This window comes from Chionomys nivalis, chromosome 1 (genome assembly GCF_950005125.1).
Source record: "Chionomys nivalis chromosome 1, mChiNiv1.1, whole genome shotgun sequence".
NCBI lineage: Eukaryota > Metazoa > Chordata > Mammalia > Rodentia > Cricetidae > Chionomys > Chionomys nivalis.
Genome location: NC_080086.1, coordinates 26,113,455 through 26,129,670, shown reverse-complemented (window position 1 = coordinate 26,129,670; position 16,216 = coordinate 26,113,455). Strand labels below are relative to the sequence as shown.

Sequence of the window (16,216 nt, the reverse complement as noted above, 5' to 3'; positions counted from 1 at the left end):
TGGTCATCTTCCTTCTCTCCATGTCTCCACGTGACCCCTGAAATTCTTTCCTCTCTTCTTCCCAGCATCCTCTTGTTATGCTCAAAGTCTGGAACCTCAAAATACCACCAAGAGACAGAATCCATAGGATCCCTGATTGGTCTCTCTCGGTAGGGTAAGGTGTCACCCATTTCTGATTGGCCCCTCCCTGTGTGGGTGAGGAGTTCACGGTTCCAGTGGCGAGGGCTAAGGTCAAGGAAGGTCAGGGGCTGCCACTTCGCTGACTGGGTGGGGCTGCTCAGGTCTTTGTGCTGTGGCTGCCGTTAGGCCTGGTTCTCTGCCTAACCTTATCCTGCCTAGCTGTGGGCCTGTCAGCTTCTTTATTAAACCAGTCACAGTGACATCTTTTCACACAGTGTAGAGGAATATTCCACAGTCTTGGGTTTGGGATCTAAGGGACACTGAGACAGGGGCTCAAGAGGACCCTGAGAGAGACTGTCTTCTGGGTAAGAGGTTTGTGAGAAGACCTGTGACTGCCACAGGGAGACAACAGGGCAAGAGTTCTGAGGAGAATTCAGGCCCCAGTGCCAGACAGATGGCATGGAGCGGGTGAGGTGGGGCACTCTGAGGAGCACTCAGGCCCAGGTGGAAGGAATGGAGGCTTCTTTTAGTTTTCTCAGGAAGGGAGGAGGCTCCATGTCATGTGGTTGGTGAGTCCTCCATGGCCTGTTCCTGCAAACAGGCTGTCTCTGCTTCCTGGACAGCCGGGGGTAGAGAGGGAGTTTGCATTTGAGAAAAGAATGGAAGACTTTGAAGGTGTGGAGAAAGTAGGAAGGAGGAGGCCCGGTTAGTTAATGTGTGACCACCACACAGGTGTCACCGGCAGCCGCCGACAGCTAGGAGTCTGTCAGCCAGAGAGTCAGCTCTGTGGGAGCCGTAAACAGGCGTGGCCTGAGGAGTGTCTGCTCTGAGTGCTAACACAGAAGGATCGCGCTTCTGTCTCTTCTTTCACTCTTCCTTTGCAAATAATAATAATAATTAAATATAGAAATCTAATAGTGAACTGTAATATTTGGGACTAAGAGCAAAGAACCAAAACCCAAACCTGGTTAGCTGAAGTCTCTGACTCCGTCCGTGTTGGGAAAGAGTAAGCGGCACATGAACAAACCAAAGTCCCTCTGCAAGGCAGTTTTCTTAGTTTTGCAAAAGGTGCGCAGTAACCCAAACCAGGCAAGCAAGCACACCAGGGTGAGAGCGGGTGGTAACTATGTCTCTTTCATTGGTGGGGAAGGGTGTGACAGTCTGATACCCTCAAATGTTAGTTCTGGAAACTGAGGCTGAGAAAATCGTTACAGAATGTTCAAGATGTATAACTAACATCTTACTTAAAAAATGTTTTTCTGAAGCTCAAGGAGAATTTTATTAATAGTTTAAAAGGAAAAACTCCAGAGCAAGCGAAGTGCAAGTCTTTGTCAGAGTCTAGAGGAGGGAGATAAGAAAGCAAAGAACACACCGTGTGGTCTGAGGTAAGTGGCATGGAGGTTGGCCGCACGGCAGACAGACAGACAGCCACGTGGCAGACAAGTGGCTAAATGACCACATGGCAGGGAGGGGACTAAAGAGGAGGAGTAAGGAGCCCAAGTACCAGAAAAAGCTACAGAGGCTCTGGCAGCATCTTAAAGAAAGAGACAGGAGAAAGGAAACACCGCAGAATGGTAGTCAGATCCGCCAGTGCTTGGTGCGGCTGGAGGAACGCTGTCGTTCAGACGCAGAGATGACCGTATTGTCCAAGAGTCCTGAGATCTTCTGAAACACTTCCTGCCAGGTAAGCTTAAGATAAACATTCAAAAGATAATTGACCTGTATGTCCAGATGCTTTTGAATGATTTCTGGGCCTTGACCATATGAATATCCATATGTTTTGTCAACATTCAATGAACTAACTTTGCTACTGGGATAATTAAAAATGATTTTTGGCTTTTTTGGGGGAAATAGTGTTATGAGACTGTGCATTTTAACATCAATTTTTTTGTGTCTGTACATTTTATTTTTTAGACTGCATGTGAGATTTATTTCTGAAAAGGGGATAGGAGAGCACTGTGGAAGCCCCATAACGTGGGACCTGCCGCTTGTCCTGGAGACCACGATTGGGAATCTATTTGACCCCACAGCTATCAGGAATAAGCCGCTTCTCAGCGGCCATGTCTCCAAAGTCACCCATGTAAAGCCTAGTGAAGTCCCACTTCTTTGAGATGTGGATCATCTGGCAGCCAGGGAACAGGAACTTGGCTTACGCAGAGCCTCAATCACACGTCCTTACTCTACGCCCTGATGTAGATGGATGTGATGACCCAGCCAGTGTGAACCGTGGCCAGTGTGACCCATAGCCACTGTGCCCTGCGGCCTCCCAAAGGCCCCATGCATACCTGTCTGGAGCCTAGACTGGGAACAACATTCAGATCAGAGACTTGAAAAATTGCCAGAAAATTGTCTCCAAGATCCCTTTGGGCAACCCATACAGTCAACAGGCTGCATATACCAATACACCACCAAGGAGGTCGCTATTGGCAACCACTGAGTACCAGGCTCCCGTGGGAAAAGTGTATATACAAGTTTCTGTATTTTCCTAAGATAATTGCTTATGCTTCTTGGTATTTTTCAAGATTTTGACTACTTGGAAAATGAGGTCAGGGTTTGTTTATGTATCTCTGTGTGTTTAAGTTTTTAAACGGCCACTTCAGGACTGGGGAGATGGCTCAGTGTTCAGAGTACTTACTGCTCCTGCTCTCCATTTAACCTAAACCTCAAAAAAAAAAAAAAAATTAAAAACAGGGCTGGCAAGATTGCTCAGTGGGTAAAGGTGCTTGTTCCCAAGCTGACAATTTGAGATGGATACTGGGGACCCACGGGGTAGAAGGAGAAAACCAGTTCCTGCAAGATGTCTGACCTCCACATACATTCTGCAGCATTCTTGCATGCATGCTGTGTGTGTGTGTGTGTGTGTGTGTGAGAGAGAGAGAGAGAGAGAGAGAGAGAGAGAGAGAGAGAGAGAGAAATAAACAAATACAATTTAAAAAGCAACGAGCCACACCTCCTGTCAGGACTGTGGAGACGGACTTGAGGAGTCACGGGACCTCTTTGATCGTCCAGTGTCCCCCTTGACTAAACCTGATATTCTGCTTTTTAATACAACTTACCTGTTTAATTGTCCCGTGAACAGGCGGCCAATCCAGATCTCTGACCCTCAAAACTCTGGTAACGTCACAGCCCTCGTCAGCAGGTATCTTCTAGCGTGGGCACACTCAACATCCTGTGGTCTCAGGCAGCGTAGGCTCTGCCTTTACAATCTCACCCGATGTCCTCTCAGCGCCTGCTAGCTGGGACTCTAACTCTGAAACAGATTACCTGTCCTTAGTGGCTCTCTGGAGCCTTGGTGCAAGCCTCTGCCATTCCTTTCTTCTGGCAGGTGCCATGGCTGCCAGGCAGTACTGTGCCAAGTTCTGCTGCCAGCTCAAGGTGTAGCCCGGCCTGGTTGGACCACTGTGTCCACCGGCTTCTGTGTAGCCCCGGGGAGACAGTTCCCTACGAGGTCGTTCTGGGACAGGGAACTTCCATTGCATAGGTTAGGCTTTCACTGCTCAGATGTGTTTTCACAAGGTGGAGACTTCAATGGCTGGCACCTTTTCTACTCTGCTCCATAGTACAAGGGTTCTCTCTCTTTCCCTCTCCCTCTCCCCCAGCCGCTTACTGGGTAAGGGCAGTAAGCAGTAACCGTGACACAGTCTGAATGTTATCCTGTTTTGAAATTTCTATTTCTTTTGAATTCTGCTTCACTCACGTTCCCAAGTCAGAGGGAGATTAGAGACGGATTCTTCGCCACAATACAACATCAACAGACTTCATCTGAGTTTCTGACAAAGTCCCTGTCCCCCTCCGAAAGCTCGTGCGTGGGACCTCCATTGTCTGAATTGATTTTGGCACTCTGGTCTCCTAAACACCCACCAGGATGGCACATTAAAGTTTGTTTCCAATATTCTAGAGGTTTCTAGTTTGAAGCTTCAAATGCTTCCATGTTCTTCTGGCAAATTTGTTCCAAAGGCTAAGAGCCAGGCAGTCGGGTTTATCACAGCGATGGTCCACCTCCCCCAGCCCCACCCTGAGACAGGGCTTCTCTGTGCAACAGCCCTAGCTGTCTTGGAACTAGCTCTGTAGACCAGGCTGGCCTCGAACTCACAGAGATCCACCTGCTTCAGCTTCCTGAGTGCTGGGATCAAAGGCATGCGCTACCACTGCCTGGTGTTATTTGTCCTTTATATTACTGAGTAATAAGGAGTTTTTTTTCTCCTTAATGTATTCCAGGCACTAAATCCTTATTGAGTATTCAACTTAGAAGTGCCTTCTGGACTGGTGAGATGGCTCAGCACAAACCTAATAAGCAGATGTCATTCACTGGCCCATGTGAAAATGTCTGATTTATGTGCACATTTGTAACCCAAGCACTCCTGTGGGTGAGACGGCAGGACAGACAGAATTGCCTGGAGACTCACAGCCAGCTGCCAGGAGCACACAGAGTAACAGAAACGAAAGATACGACTGTGACAAGGCGGAAAGAGGGAACCAACTCTCAAATGTTGTTCTCTGGGGCTGGAGGGTTGGATGGCTCAGCAGCAAGAGCACCGACTGCTCTTGCAGAGGACCTCGGTTCAGTTCTCAGCACCTGCAAGAGGTGGCTCACAATCACCTGTGACTCCAGTGCTAGGGGATCCAATGCCCTCTTACGGCCTCTATGGGTACTCACACTGATACACACAAATAAAAATAAATTTTAGCCGGGCGATGGTGGCGCACGCCTTTAATCCCAGCACTCGGGAGGCAGAGGCAGGCGGATCTCTGTGAGTTCGAGACCAGCCTGGTCTACAGAGCTAGTTCCAGGACAGGCTCCAAAGCCACAGAGAAACCCTGTCTCGAAAAACCAAAAAAAAAAAAAAAAAAAAAAAAAAAAAAAAATAAATAAATAAATAAATAAATTTTAAAGCCAGGAGGTGGTGGCGCATGCCTGTAATCCCAGCACTTGAGAAGCAGAGACAGGAGAATCTCCCTGAGTTTGAGGACACCCTGGTCTACAGAGTGAGTTCTGGGATAGTCAGGGATATACAGAAAAACCTTGTCTCAGAGGACAAAAAAAAAAAAAAAAATTAAAAGTGTAAAAGTTGTTCTCTGACCTTCGCATGCATGTTTTGACATGCAAATGCACACTAAAAATAATGATAATAATAATAATAAAACATAGGCCTAGAGAGATGGCTCAGCAGTCAAGAGCACTGGCTGCTCTTCCAGAGGACCTGGGTTCCAATTCCCAGCACCCACATGGCAGCTCACAACTGTCTCTAACTCCAGTTCCAGGGATTCTACACCTTCACACAGACATACATGCAGGGAAAAATGCAAATACACATTAAATAAAAACAAATTTATTTTAAAAAAAAACACCCCCAAATAGTATTTCTTACCTTTCAGTTCTCTGTCATCTTCCTTTCCTCTTTGTTTGTTACCTTTTGATGTGTGAACGCTTTCAGTCTTGAATTTCTATTTTTTCCTTCTGTTCCTTACGCTTTTGATGATGCGCTTAGAAACTGCCACCTAAACCGAGGCCACAGAGGTTTTCACCTGCCTCCTTCTAACGGTTCTATAGTTTTAATTCTTGTATTTCGTTCTTGGATCAATATGAGTTAATTTTCTTTTTACCTAAATGCTGGGGTTGAACCTGTGGCTTCGTACATGCTAGGCAAGTGCTCTCTTCCGTGTTACACCCGCAAGCGGAGTTTTTAAGTTTTTAAAAATAGAATCTCAGGTAGAAGTCAATATTCGTTCCATTGCTGGTGGATATGCAGTTGTCTCAGCACCTCAAGTCAGAAAAAAAAAAAACCTATTATTTTCTCACAGGATAGTCTTGGTACCCTCATAGAAATCAGTTGTATGGTTCGATTTCTGGGCTCTCAGTTTTATTCTGTTCATCTATGTCCATCTTTATGTCAGTCCTAAGTTTTGGGTACTGTAGTTTAATAGAAGTTGGGGTTGGTAGTGCATGCCTGTATAATCCCAGCCATTAGGAGGCTGAGGCAGGAGGATTACTGTAAACCAAAGTTCTGCCTGGGCTATGGTGAGACTGTTCTCAAAAGAAAATGGAAATTAGAAAGTCTGAGTCATCTGCCTTTGTTCTTTTCTGAAATCATATTTTTTACGTTAATTTGTTGATTCATTTTGGGTGTGGGTGTGAGTGTATCGTGGCACGCGTGTGCAGGTCGGAGGACAGCTTGGAGAAGTTGACGCTCTCCTTCCACCATCGTGGGTCCCAGGGGTCACACTCAGGTTGTCAGACTGGTGGCACATGTCTGTATTTGCTGAGCTACCCTTGTGGCCTCTCCAAAATAATTCCGTGCCTTTTGAATTGCCATATGAATTTTAGGATTAGTTTAACCTATGCATAAAGGGAAAACTGGAATTTTCATAGGCTTCATTTTGGATCCACAGGTAGAACTTGGCAGTCTTGGTGTCTGAACCCTTTCAGGTCTTTACTCCGTGGACTCCCAAGTCTTCGGATCTAGTTAGTTCTTATTAGTGCCTTTAAAGATTTTGTGGTTTTCATTGTATAAGTCTTACAATTTATTTTCTAAATTTCTTAGTAAGGCTTTAATCTTTCCAATGCTATCGTAACTGGAATTTTTGAGATAGAGTTTCTCTGTATAACAGAGCCCTGGCTGTCCTTTGTAAACCTGGCTGGCCTCAAACTCACAGAAATCCCCTGTCTCTGCCTCCTGAGTGCTAGGATTAAAGTGGCACCACCATGCCTGGCTCCCTGGTTTTATTTCATTCATTCATTCATTCATTCATTCATTCATTCATTTTAAAGAAGGAAGTGTCTCATGTAGTCCAGGATGGCCTCAGATTGATTTTGTAGCTAAGAACGACCTTGAACACCTGATTCTTCTGTCTATATAGATGTGGCTGGGCGGTGGTGGCATACTTGGGAAGCAGAGGCAGGCAGATCTACAGAGTGAGTTCCAGGACAGGCTCCAGAGCTACACAGAGAAACCCTGTCTCAAAAACAAAACAAAACAAAACAAAAACTCAAAAAAGAAAAAGACTACAGACGTGACACTACATTCAACTAATTTTGTATTCAAGTTATCCATTGTGTAAACTGCTTATTTATTTATTTATTTATTTATTTATTTATTTATTTATTTATTTATTTAAGAGGGTCTCCTGGAGCTCCAGCTAGCCCCAGTGAGTGCTGCTGGGCTGGGCTGCATGGCGCCTTTGGAAGAAGGGCAAATGTTTTCTCCATAGCGCAGGATGCTAGCGAGGGCTGTAGGTGTGTTGCTATGGCAGCCTGGGTGCTGTTGCTGGGGTTCTGCGTGTAACTTATCTGAAGTCATAGATGGAGCGTTAGATTCTGTGACATGAAGGGAACGCAGCTGACTAATTGTTCCCACGCTCCCGTCACGTCGGGTGGCTCCCTGGGCCGGAAAAGTGAGCAGAAGTATGAGCTTGTGTCTAGAGAATCCTTGTTTCTTCTAGATGCCTCTCCTCCTAGAGGGGGCAAGGGTTGTGGTGATTTTCCTTTTCTCCTATTATTTTCTTTCTGAGATAGGGCCTTATGGAGCCTAGACTGACCTCCAACTCAGTATGTAGAGCTGTGGACGGCCCAAGAGCCGACATACAGGTGCGGGCCGCCATACCCCGCTACTGTTGTGTTTTGTGTTTCTCAGCCTTTTGTATGTACTGTCTGGAGGTATGTTTAGTCACGGACTTTGCTCATGTCAACACTCACACCTAACTCTTCTCTTTTATGTAAAAGTTAGGTCAGAATTGGCATTTCCACAAACATATGGCCTACAGAGATGTTGAGAATGACAGGCACGGGCAAGGGAAGGCCAGAGGAGGCTGAAGATGGAGTCCTAGGGCAAACCCAAGGACCAGTGAGATGGCAAAGCTCTGAAGGAGTACTGGACCCTCTGAGGTAAATGTCTGTTTGCCCTTCCTGAGACCATCCCTTGAATCCATCCCTTGTGGTGGGCTTGCTGTTCAGGGTCTGTGAATGAGTCTGTCTCTGCTGCAGCAGGGAGGGTGTAGGTGAGGAGGATGAGTGGATGGGTAGATGGGTGCTGATGCTTGCCTCAGAGGGAGAATGTGAGCAAGCGTAGGGCAGAGCTAGTACTGGTAAATGCACACTGGAACAGTGAGTCACCAGCTGCTTCTCTGCCAGGCCTGAGAGCAATGTGAGAACTCGGGGTGCCTGAGGCGGAGCAGGACTCATAATGGAAGGGAAATAATCAAGAGTCCAGAAGGACAAGGTAGAGAGTAGGCAGACAGGAGACGATATCACCTTTCTTAGAGTTCGGAGTAGTAAAATGGTAATGTCAGGATCGGTAGTGTGGGTCGGCAGTGTGAAGACCCCAGGATCGATTGGCAGTGTGGCTACCCCAGGAGACCTGGACTCGGCAGGCAGATCGGAGACTGAGAAGCCATAAGCACATATCCATGCTAAAGAATGTGATAGACTGATAAGGGGCTAGAATAAGAGGTAGGATGGTGTGAGTGTGTTGATTTTTTAAAATAATTTATTTAATTTTATTCTTTGTGCATTGGTGTAAGGGTGTTGGATCCCCTGTAACTGTGAGCTGCATTGTGGGTGCTGGGAATTGAACCCAGGTCCTCTGGAAGAGCAGTTAGTGCTCTTAAATGCTGAGCCAGCATCTCTCCAGCTCCTCATTATTTTAAGACAAGGTCTCTGTGTAGTCTAGTGACATAGGATTTACTGTACAGTCACAACTGGCCTCACATTCTTTATCTTCCTGCCTCCACCTCCCAAGCACTGATTCATATGCCCAGCTGTTTGTGTATTTTTGTATTAGAGGTTACAGAAAAAATGGTCTGTGAATAATTACTGACATTGTAAACAAATATTAGCTTATTAATCCATTTAAAAGTCTAGTATTCCTTATGCCTTTTACATTCAAATTATACATCTTGCTATTATGAAGCTCTCCGCATGTGTGTGCTGGGGACTGAGGTTGCTTAGTAACTCTTCTACCCCCTGAGCCATCTCTCCAGACCCATCATCCTTTTTTTTCTTTCCTTTTTAGAAGCAGGGTCTCACCAGGTAGTCCTGATGGGCCCCGTAACTTGCCACTGTGCTTAGCTCCCATTTATCCTTTTTAAAATTAAAATTTTATTAACTCAACTTGAACAGTCTAAACTCCATTATAAATATAGCCCATTGAATCCTCTTAAATATTTTAAAGTGCTTGTCTAAATTTAACACCAAATATATTTGGTTTTCTTTTTAAGCATTTAGATGCATGACGGGGCAGATATCTTTTTAGAAAGAGTCTTGCAACATAGCCAAGGTTAACCTCAATACTGTGTAGCCTAGGATATCCTGAACTCTTGATCTTTCTGTCTCAGCCTCCTCCGTGCTGGGATTGTAAGTGTATATTACCACTAGTCCAAACAACCAACTCCAATGAGAAAAAAAAAATCCCTAACCACTTAAATGCTTCTTGTTAGTCTAACATGTTTACATTTAGCAATCATAATTCCTTGAAATATTATAATTGTTTACAGTCAGCATGTAAACATTTCCAACTTAGAATCACAGTCCTCCTAGTCAGCATTTCTATTGCTGTGATGAACACCATGAAGGAAAGCTAGCTGGGGAGGAAAGGGTCTATTTGGCTTACACTTCCAAACTGTACTCCATCACTGAAGAAAGTCAGGATGGAAACTCAAACAGGGCAGGAACCAGGAGGCAGGAGCTGATGCAGGGGCCATGGAGGGGAGCTGCTTACTGGCTTGCTTACCATGACTTACTCAGCTTGTTTTCTTACAGAATCCAGGACTACCAGGTGGCACCTCCCACATCAATTACTAATTAAGAAAATACCCTCCAGATGGATCTTACGGAGGCATTTTCTCAACTGAGGATTCTTCTTTCAGCTGACTCTAGTTTGTGTCAAGGTGACATAAAACTAGACAGCACCATCACTAATATTGAAATGATGACATCTTTAAATTACACGTTTTCAAAGCACAATGAGGCAAATCTATAGCTCTCCAGGTGAAATCCTTTGTAAAACCTTTGCAGAAACTTTAGCAAACATCTCGGTCGTTCTTGTGAGTAAGAATCGCTGTCTAGCGTGAGTCTCCTTTGCTTCGCTTCTGACGCTCATTTGAGTGCTTAGATCTTACATAACCCTGAGAGGGGCAGAGGAAGGCTGGGACCTCTGCCTGCCTCGTGGTGAGCCTGAAGACAGCTGTAGAAACCCTGAGGGTTAAGTGGAGACAATCAAGAAGCAGCTGTGACCCACGCGGCACCTCCTCCAACTGTGATAAGGGGAGTTGTCCACAGCAGGTCCCAGCCCTCGTTCCTGGGTAACCGAGCTCCGTCCAGGAGCTAGAGAGGGCAGGAGATCCGACTGGGTCCGGGAGGGACAGAAGTTTGGCAGCCGCTGTGTTTCTGCAGCCAAGGGTCAGCCAGTCGTGAGTGACGAGGTGAGCGCAGGCGTGCCTGCCCCGCAGACTGGCAGAGCCCTGTGGCCACCGATTTGGTCCTGCATCTGCTTCTCAGGGCTTCTACACATTTCTCATGCGGCCAGCCATAACCCGTAAGAGGAGGAATTTCCAGGAAATGTGGTCTTATCTTCACTAAGATGGTATGAAGCTAACGAGAGAGTGCTTCAAATCTTCCTAATGTCCTTTCACTGGGGCATCTGCGGTTACCACCTCAGGAAGCCTGAGTGCTCTCCTTGGCAGAGTCGCCAGGCCTCCATGCCAGACTTGGGCTCTGTGCACCTAAGTGAGCAACTTAGTTAGGGTTTGTGTTGCTGTGATCAAACACCACAGCCAAAATCAGCTTGTGGAGGAAAGCTTATGAATCTGTCATTGAGGGAAGTCAAGGCAGGCACTCAAAGCAGGATCCTGGAGGCAGGAACTGAAGCAGAGACCATGGCTTCCTCATCCTGTTTTCTTTTTTTTTTTCTTTTTTAAAATATTTATTTGTTTATTATGTGTATAATAGTCTGTCTGTGTGTATACCTGCAGGCCAGAAGAGGGCACCAGACCCAATTACAGATGGATATGAGCCACCATGTGGTTGCTGGGAATTGAACTCAGGACCTTTGGAAGAACAGGCAATGCTCTTAACCTCTGAGCCATCTCTCCAGCCCCTGTCTAGGATGGCTCCCAGGGGGTTGGATCCTCCCACATCAGTCATTAATTAAGACAATACTCCACAGACTTGGCTACAGACCAATCTTACGGAGATTGATTGATTGATTGATTTTTCAGGTAAGATTCCCTCTTCCCATATATGCCTGGGCTTGTGACATTTTAGCAAAAAGCAACCAACACAGTGAGTCTTGTAAATTTAGTACTAGAGTTCCTTAAAGCTTTAAACTGATCTCAACATCAGACAACTGATGTTGTTGAAGTCCCCACTCTCGATGAGCTCAGGTCTGTGATGCCCCCCTGGGTAACTGCAAACCTCTGAAAGAGGCTCTCAACACTGGAATTATGCTAATGACCCCTAGACAGAACTTTCTAGGCTATGAAGACAAAGTAAACTGCATTCACCCAGGATTCGGAGCTTCCACACTAGGGGTGGAGATGCCTCCAGGAAGGAGGATGGTCAGTGGTAGTGGCAAATTCCGTTCAAGAGGAGCAGATGAGGTGAGGCCCCTAAAGGAACGGTCACAGGGGCCTTGAGGGCCGGTTTCATAACTTGGATATTCACCTTCTGCCTGGCTCTCTGAGGAGACCTGGTTTACCCTAAGCTTCACTTCCATATAATTTGAATGGAAGCCAGGGGGACCATGTCTCTATTGTCTGGGCTTTGGGTGCCCTCTGGTGGTGGAATATTGTTTTGGGGTTTTCACTGTGTCCTGTGCCCTCCCGAATCCTCTGCCTTCAAGGTCACTGCTATTAACGGGGAAGAGAGTGCGTTTAGCCTGTGTGCTGCTCTGGTTCTATCCCTAGATCAGACTGGCAGAGACGCTGGGAGCCCACTGTCCTCTCAGGGCTTAGCTTTGTCTACAGAACAGACTAATCAAAGTCTGAGGGCTATAGGGACATCCCCAACACAGGGACATCCCCAACACGGGGACATCCCCAACAGGTAGGGAAGGCCACTCATTGGTGTAGAGTGATTGGTCTCAAAGACATGTCTGTGGCTGTCTGTAATACACCCAGAAGAGCTCACCAAGGCCTTATTTGATCTTCTCGTTTTTTTTCCTCATCAAGACTCTAGGCCGGAGGTTCTTAGGGTAGTTTTCTCCGGGTGGTAGGGAAGAGGTGGGTATCAGGCATCCCTCTGGCAGCTTAAGACAGGTGTTGGGGCTTTTGTTTGAAAAATGACTTAATTGGAATACTGAAACTAGGATTTGGGGGAGCTAGTGGTCTCCAGGGGACCAGGACCCATAGGGGTTTACATCTCCCCGTTCTAGGTCTCTGCCCCTGTCAGTCTCTCAGGGGGTGATGCTCACGGATAGATCTGCTGCCCTCTGAGGAGGTGGACAAGGCATGTTTCAGCACTGGTTCCCAGAGGAGGACGAAGGCCCTGGGTGAATTTCGTCTCGTGAGATAAGTGGTGTGAACCAGAGGGCTGTAAGGAGGACCCGGTATCGGGAAAGAGATGTTTCTTTTACGAAAATGCTGAGAAAAACAAAGACAGGTGCTATGTAATCCTAAGCTAGAGATTGTCTCCATGTTGCTGCGTTTGGGGGACTCTGACTGAGACGAAAGGCAGGCCACATTCTAGAAGGATCTCCTGAGGCCTTGGCTCTTAAACTCCATTTTGGATGGATCTCAGGTGGCTTGAAATGTCTGCGACAGTTTAGAGGCAAAGCAAAGCATCTAAGATGCTCTCACCACCAGGCTGACGTCCATCTAGAAGAAAGCAAACCACAGCTGGTCTGGGTCCCTTTAACCCACTTTTGAAGGGGTTCCTTTTGGTCAGGCACTCTTCAAGTAGACGCTGGAAAAGAGAGTGTTAGAGTTGGGAGTCCTTACTCTGTCTCCTCTGTTTTCAGGAAAGCAACACGAGGGCCAGAGAGCTAAACTGCCTTCAGTCAGTCAGCAGTCAGTCAGTCAGTACTTCCTGTGTGCAAGGAACTGGGCTTGGTATGTGAAATTAAAGAAGGAGGAGAAAGAAGAGGAGGAGGAGGAGGAGGACCGCTGTGAGTGAGGTAGATGTAGGGGTATTTCATTTGTATCTTAATAAATAAAGCTTGCTCTTTGGCCTTGGTGGCAGAAGCAAGATGACGAAAGGAACGCCAACCTTCGGAAAGCATCGCAACAAGACACACACGTTGTGCCGCCGCTGTGGCTCTAAGGCCTACCACCTTCAGAAGTCTACCTGTGGCAAATGCGGCTACCCGGCCAAGCGCAAGAGAAAGTATAACTGGAGTGCCAAGGCTAAGAGATGAAACACTACCGGGACTGGGCGGATGAGGCACCTAAAAATTGTCTACCGAAGATTCAGACATGGATTCCGTGAAGGGACAACCCCTAAACCCAAGAGGGCAGCTGTTGCAGCATCCAGTTCATCTTGAGGATTTCAATCTGTCATAAAATAAATGTTCTGGTTTCCAAAATTAAAAAAAAAAATAAAGCTTGCCTGGGGATCAGAGAGTAAAACAGCCGCACTGGTCAGCCTTACAGACCAGGCAGCGGTGACACACACCTTTAGTCCCAGCCCTCGCTAGAGAAGAATAATAAAATGGGAGGAGACAGGTTTCAGGCTCAATCTAATTCTGAGATTCCTGGAGGCAGGATCACCATTTTGGACTGAGGTAGAGGTAAGAGCCAGTGACTGGCTGCTTTGTTTTTCTGGTTCTCAAGTTGAACCCCAATATCTGTCTCTGGGTTTTTATTAATCATGCTACAGGTAGAGAAAAAATAGCCAGAACGCAGTAGCCACAACAGTTCGAGTACAGCTCTTCAGAAAGTAGAGGTTGGTTAGCAGAAAATCAAAACAAAGTGAAACATCAAAACCCCCAAAACAAACAAACAGACAAACACACAAGGGTCTCTATGTAGGTTAGGTTGTTCTTGAACTTACTATGTAGCCCAGGCTGGCCTTAAACTTAAGGCAATCCTCCTCTCTCATCTTCCATACTGAGATCACAAGTGTGTGCCGTCATGCTGTTGTATTTGAAGGTGATGTCCCGCAGGTGGTGACAGCAATCTGCGCCTTGGTCAATGAGTCTGGGTTTACTAGGTCTGCTAGCGATTGTTTCAGGCTATGTATGTGGTATTCAGGCTGGGCAGCGCAGATGGTGCTGGGCCAAAGGTAGGAATGAGTATCAGATCTTCCTCCAGTAATCCTGGCGCTGGGGCGGCAGAGACGGGAAGATTCCTACAAGTCTGAGATCAGCCTGGGCTCTGTAAGGAGTTCTAGGATAGCCTGGGCTGCAGAATGAGACCAAAACAAAACAGGAGGGAGAAGGAGAAGGAGGGGGAGGACACCTGTCTAGCACATGTAGCATCTTTTCCTGGCTTGCCAGTTCCGCGATGGGGGAAGGAACTGGAATAAAGAAGATGAAAAGCGGTCTAAGAACCCTACAGACAGATTGGGAAGTGAGGAGTTTGGAACAGGTAGGTGGGTCCTGGTCCTTCAGGGATTTTTTTTTTTTTTAAACAACTGTAGCAGCGTTAAGAACGAAACCTGGGCGCGTCTCTCCAGGCTGTTACTGCTTCAACAGCACCAGCTGCCTCTAGCCTAGGTGCTCCGTGCTGGGAGGACACAGCAGGGCATACCGTCCTCCCACTGGGTTTACAGGGGTACAATAAGGCCCGCAGGTAAACAGAGTAGAGTGGAATGGGGGAGTGAGCAAACAGGGGAAAAGCTCATATAGTACACACCCTGGACTAGATGGGATTTGCTTAAGCCATATGCCATAAGCCAGGATTTAAGGTCGAGTCTGTGTGGCTTCTGGTGTACCCATAGATTCAAATGCCTTAAGAATGTTCACACTCTTTAACTCAACAATCTCACTTACATCCCATGCCGGTTGACGCTAGGAAGGTGGGTTACGATTTTCCTGAAGGGCCATTTTGAATGCTGTTTGGCTTTTCCAGGGGAGCCTACTTCTTTTCAGCTCCATGTCACCCCAGGCAACAACAGAGCAAAGGAACACGCCATCCATCTAGCTTGGTGCACTAATGGTTTATTGAGGTCGCTTACAGGAGCATGACTAAGGGGCCACCCTTAAGAGTGTGGGTGAGGAGTTACAGGAGCGTGGTTGAGGGGTTACCTACAGGAGTAAGCTTGGTGAGGTGGACGGGGACGCTGAGACTGGCGGTTGCTCCTCTAGATATCCAAGAAAATGTCCATAGTCCCCTCTTTCTTCTTTAGTTTTTCTTCTTGTATCACTCTGGAAGGAAATCGACTTCCGCTGTCTCAGAAGTTATCCGTTGTCAATAGCTCCACAGCTAGGGCTGGGACTTCTTGTCCCGATCTCCTCTCTATGAAGGGATCTGATGTGGCTTAGGCCTGCATGGGATTATGCACGCAGTCATAGCCACTGTAAGTCCTCATATGCAGCTGTCCTGTTGCATTTAGAGGACGCATTCCTTGTTTTTATTCACTGCTTCAGGCTGTTAGTCTTTCCACCCCTTCTGTAACCGCCCCTGAGCTTTTGGAGATGGGTACAGTATAGATGTTTTATTGCAGGCTGGGCATTCCACGGTCTCTGATTCTTTGCACTTTGGCCAGTTGTGGGTCTGTCTTAATCACCATCGACAGCAAATAGAAGCCTCTCAATGAGAGCTGGGCACCAGCTCACAAATAATGACACGAAGACTTGTTGATTATGAAATCTTGGCCTTAGTTTAGGGTTTCCCCCCCGCAGCTAGCTCTTACAGCTTAAATTAACCTGTTTCTGTTCATCTCTGGTCTGCCACGTGGCTCACCTCTTCTCTGTACCGTATGTCTGACTTCTTCAAGCGTTTTTGCTGGTGTCTCGCACACCTAGATTTTTTTCTCTTTGCCTGGAAGTCCCGCCTATTCTCTCCTGCCTCGCTATTGGCCCTTCAGCTCTTTATTAAACCAATCACAGTGACACATCTTCACATAGTGTAAACAAGTATTCAGCAACATACGGGTACATGATAAGTCATTAGGAGTCAGTTTAATAGTTTGTCCATTTAGCAGTAGGAAGTTCTCTCCTAGTGC

The 16,216-nt window shown here is 46.7% G+C and overlaps 2 pseudogenes; one reads left to right on the top strand and one right to left on the bottom strand.

The window, feature by feature from the left end:
* Nucleotides 1-2,464: 2,464 nt before the first annotated feature.
* LOC130889714 (small nucleolar RNA SNORA70) lies at nt 2,465-2,610 on the bottom strand (annotated as a pseudogene).
* A 10,688-nt stretch (nt 2,611-13,298) lies between these two features.
* On the top strand, nt 13,299-13,624 carry LOC130884422 (60S ribosomal protein L37-like; annotated as a pseudogene).
* Nucleotides 13,625-16,216: the final 2,592 nt, after the last annotated feature.